This window comes from Pinus tabuliformis, chromosome X (genome assembly GCF_031772625.1).
Source record: "Pinus tabuliformis cultivar Carrire ecotype Pingquan chromosome X, CPIR1, whole genome shotgun sequence".
Classification (NCBI taxonomy): domain Eukaryota; kingdom Viridiplantae; phylum Streptophyta; class Pinopsida; order Pinales; family Pinaceae; genus Pinus; species Pinus tabuliformis.
The window spans coordinates 440776049-440781530 of NC_142308.1; the positions used below are offsets into that span (position 1 = coordinate 440776049).

The 5482-nt window shown below is 29.5% G+C and overlaps 1 long non-coding RNA gene across 1 annotated transcript; it reads left to right on the forward strand.

The window, feature by feature from the left end:
• Nucleotides 1-4353: 4353 nt before the first annotated feature.
• On the forward strand, nucleotides 4354-5036 carry LOC149140469 (uncharacterized). Its single transcript, XR_016264322.1, has 3 exons — nucleotides 4354-4487; nucleotides 4577-4654; nucleotides 4778-5036. It is a non-coding gene; the product is annotated as an uncharacterized LOC149140469 (long non-coding RNA).
• The last annotated feature ends 446 nt before the right edge of the window (nucleotides 5037-5482 follow it).

Genomic DNA, 5482 nt, shown 5'->3' on the forward strand with positions numbered 1-5482 from the left:
TTTTTGTAAACAACACTAGAAGATGACTTGATGTTGAGTAAAATTTATTTAAATATTTTAAAATGAATATATTACAAATATTTCCTAATTATATGGATTCCCTTTCAATGAAGTGTTTGTTGTTGCCATTTTACATTTGTTTTGGAATTTGTCTTTTTTAACAACTTTTTTTTCCTTTCAACCAAAACATTGTAGGCAACACAAGGTAATTTATTGTGTAGGTGAAAAAACCTAGATCTATCTTAAATCCAAACCAAATATTTTTACGCACAACCCTCTTTTGTGGGTACAAAACTTAGGAAATATTTTGCAAGTCAAAAGGTGTAACCAATTTATTAGCATAATAGATTCAGAATGAGAGAATGCATTGATGTCTTCTGACATCTAATATTAATTTATATAACTATGACAATGTTAAGGGTGTTGAATATAATTTTCTTTTATCAAATAAAATCATACAAATAATATGATAAATATTGCTACATAGAAATATATATTCCTAATATTTTTTCCCCACGACATTAGATGGTGACCAAAATGCAAAAACTATTACAAAATTCTAGATAATATTGTTTAGTTCTAAAAAACCTTGATAAATGTTTAAATCTATATTTTATTGTTTTACAATTATAAATTCTAAAATACTCATGAATTTTCAATTTAAGTAAATGATCAAAATTAAAATTCAAATAACGACATAAATAACTAAGAAGATATTTTTTTACCTGATGTTCATAAAAAAAATTAAAATTGTAGATGCTAATTGTTTTAGAGGAGAGGCATAAAATAAAAGGTCTTGTTTGGTATTATATTATTTTATACTAATATAGATATATTTGAGCAAAAAAATATCTTTTAAAGATAGGGGAGCTATTTAATTTGTATGTCGACATTTCAACTAAACTAGATCTATGACTAGTTGAAAACAACAGAGTGACAATTAGTTTTCATTACCTCAAACAATCCCTACATTGTACAATCTAGACCAAGATCCATGTTTGACTCGCTATTCATCCCTCTACATTTTTATCCATTATAGATAGATATATGATTGGGATAATCTCACCCCCTTCAACTTCTATTGCTAGCGTGTGGATATCTCTTGAAAACACATAATTAGTGGCCTCTAAGTTCAAAGATCTAGAGTTTCCGATAAGTTTGACATCACTCATAAGCTTGTGTGTTTTTTTACTCTTGATGGAATCAAGCATAGTAGTATACATGAAAGCACTAGTTAATAAGGTGATAGCTCGCCAAACAATTTTTAAGAACTTTTCTATATCTTTTTTCTATATCTTAACAAGGATCTTATATATTTTCAATGACAGTATATCTTCTTTATATCCATAGCTCTATGAATATGAAATTATACAAAATAGTGTTACAATTCATCGATTCAAATCGTCACATGTAGATAAAGTTTGGAAAAAACATGTTTCGGATAGAGACAAACAATATCCTTGAGAGAATACTTAAATCTAGCATCCATTACTTACACTTCTCCCTTATACAGGGGATGTAGAGCACCAATCATGCAATCAATAGAATTTAATATTTAATTCCATTTATTGATATTATATTTTGGGATGTTTTTATAAAAAAATAGTTGAAAGATTGTTGATCTCAATTTTTCTCTTAATGTTACATTTGTCCATACTTAAATGGTTAACAACAACATAAATGAAACTAGAAACTGGTCGGTTCCTATATATGATAGATGTTTGTTAGTCTATATCTTGGTTTAATAAGAGTGCAATGGATTTTTTTTTAGTTCCATATTTTTATAAACTTCCAACAAAACGTGTTTAGTCTCCAACATTATTTCTATAAAAAATCTTTAAAACATAAATTTAATTTATAAATTTTATGAGAACGGTAATGTGATTGCAGAAATTATTTTCAAATTATCTTGTTTTAATTATAATTTATCTGAAATTTTGAATCCAATTGTATCCACTAACTTTAGAAAAGTATATATATGAATCCAAATATTATTTACAACTATAAATTATATATTGAGAATGCATGATTCTTTAACTATTTTATAACAATCTAAGTCAAAGTTGCATATAACCAGTCAATCCATATATGTATATTATTTGTTTTTAAATACTTATAATTTTTTTTGTAAGTTTTCAAATTTATAGTAAAATATCGTAGAAAACATTTCATCGTTTATTTTCTTATCATTCTCTAATCCAATTAGTGTTTTTCACAAATTTGGCACCCTATTTATGTCATTCCATTTTGTTGTTCAGTAATTAAAATTTTCCACATGTATCATTCTTTATAAACTAGTGATCTCTCTTGCATGGATATAGATGTTTTTTTCAGTTTTTGTTAATTTAATAACTTTCATTATATCATAAGTGCTCACCCATACCATATTTGTTTTCCAGTAGGTAATTATCAAAAAATATAATGAAATACCAAAAAGACACAATATATTAGAAGACCTTCAAGATCATGATGTAACTTACTATCATTACAAACCATATGAATTTATAGGGGCAAGATACTACAATCTAGACTGTAGTGATCGAGGAGGCCTAATGTCACAGTAGATGTGCTTAAAAGTGATCCAATTTATGTTATAAGAGCTATTGTCACAGTAAAGTATCAGCTTAGTTGTCTGGTTGAATAAGAACAATATAGACAACACTTGTTGTAAGTGAGGCATGAATACTTTTAAGTGGGGTATTGCTAAAAAAACAAAGAAATAATATATATAAGTATATTCATGTGAAGAAGGAAAGTCTTATGACTAAATAGGGAGAATGATATAAAAACTAAGGGTTAGGTGTACCTATGTTCGCATTTATCATTACAATTACTTAAAGTATGTTTTAAGTGATTTAACTTAAGGGTTGAATGATAACCATGGTTTGAGAGAGTTGTTAAAAGAAAATACTAAATTAAAAAAATAAAAGAAATTTGAGCAGTGTGTGAGATTTCAATCTCTTTATTTTTTTATAGTTATTCTATGAGAAAAGTTGGGATGTCACAATTTTTATCGGGTGTTTTTTATTTTTAAGTAAAAGAATAAAATCTATTTTACATTTTAATATAGAAAGATATTTCTAATACATTTTATGTTTAATAAAATTAAAAATTAATATATACAATATAGCAATATTGATATTATTAGTAAATAATAATATAACTTAACAAATAATTATTATTAGTTAAAAAAATATTAAATATGTGTCAGTGTGTAATTTTTTAAATGTTTATAATATATATTTTAACCTCTTAACATTTTAATTTTATTTGATAAATTAAATTTAAAATAAATTTACAATTTTTGAAAAAAAAAATCAAATTTGAAAACCAAAACACTAAATGCATAAATGCCAACAAATAAAATTAATATAAATTAAATAGACATTTAAGGAAATATATATTTACTTTTATAAAATAAAAAAAAATATGTTATGAAAACAAAAAAAATAATAGTAAGAAAATGAAGAATGCACAAAAGCGAATGGGCTAGGATTTTGAAAGCCTTCTAAGTAGCCCTAGATACAAATATTACAATACGTTATGTGGGTTTAACACTTTTTTTAAGGCTATAACATTTATATGAAACCTTTCTTTTTGGATTTCAATAACGCCTTACCATTGAAGCCTTTCTCTATCTTTTGCAGAGATGTTTATTTTGTCAAGAGATGGATTTATAAATCTACAATGAAGATTTGAAATTAAAAGTCCTTACAATTTTCATATGATTTCTAGTTTTTTCGGGTAATATATTCTTCTATTTCTTCCATTGTTTTATTATTTAGAGTATATTGTCATAGGTGTTTTCCACTTTTTTATTATATTAAGTCTAGCAAATTGCAAGTATGTCACATCTCTACCCATTTTAACTTTAGGTAATATAAAAAAAATTTCTTGGTTACGGTAATAACACCAACTATATACATATAATTGTACACATAGTCGATATGATTTGCTGAAACACTTTACCATAACATATGTCAATGGTTTGATTTAATAAAGGCTGTTCAGATTAACATTGTTATGAAACATTCGCGCCTTAATATTATGCTGCGAATAATTTAATACTACGCAACTACGTGTTTTCGATTCCGTGCTGAATGTAAGAGCTGGCAAAGCCATCTCATAACACCTGGACTTGACATTTAAGTGGACTGACCCGTTCACGTGATCGGGGTATGGCTTCCCGTGTTGGGAACCTTCCCGCTTCCCTATTTGGTATTCCTGCATTGATGAACGGTGGGCAAACGTTGACAGAGATCAATGGAGGAAATAGCTCCATGTCTCCTAGGTTGGCTTGTTGCGTTTATAAAGCGAATTCCTCTGGATACTTCGCGATTTCCTTTGGTTTTGCTCGGCGTCTCATTGCCTCCGCGCCATACTGTCACTGCTGCAAGTCAAACCCTCGACTCTGTTACAATTCCCTTCAGCATGTATCACTGCCATGGCGCCATCGTTCCAGGGATATAAGTTACCTCGCCAGTTCGGTAAGATCTCTAACTGTTTAATAAAGATTACAAAGTTTCCTATATTTAATCTTAAGGAACGATAATTACTGAGCTTCCCTCTTTGACAGGTTATGAATGGCGGCCTTTGGAGCTTATCGGCGGTATGCACATTCAATCAGATGTTAACCGGTCGAAACTCTTCACAGGTGCATAATGAATCTTCTCCTACACCCGGTGTATCTTATGGTTAAACAATATTTGTCTTCTGCCGTAGGTTAATCTCCGAGCGATTCTGAGTTTCCAACCCTACCTCTTCATGGTTGGTGCAGATGACGGAGAACCAGTTTCTTTATGACTGCTGGGTTAAATCCCTTTGTTTAATTACCGCGGACCAGAGGAGGGTCAGTCTCTAATTCATGAGACTGTACTACTCGGCCGCTATGTAAAATGGCTACCTGAGCCTGGTTTCTTTTATGTTATTGAGCTTTAAGCTTAGGTTAATATACTTTATAATTTCTCCGCATATGTACCTAGCTCTGGACCCATTATGGGATGGCGGCCCTTTGTTAAAATGCGGGCATGATTATATTACAGTTAATGACTACCATATTTTGTACAATACTTTGAAGAACATATCTCATATATTTCTTGTTTATGTAATATGATTTTCTCGTCATGATATGTATTTATCTTGTACATGGATTACTCAGATCAATACTCTGTTGTGCATTTGCTTATTTCCATTCAGTCTTGGAACGCCATAAGAGATTGCACCTGCATTCGATTCGATGGATGCATGGTCGATCTCGGCTTGAATTTCTGTGAATATTCAACTGCTCAGACCATCTACTTTCAACGCATAAGTTATGGTTGTTTCTATTTTTACCAATCCGAAATTGTTCCATATGAAATGTATATATAGCTGGTTCTACAGATTACATATGAATGTCAGGGTTTTATCTATATAAATAACATTTGTTTGTCACAGTAAGACTTATCTCACGCCCTTACTGCTCTTAGAACAGGACTATCGT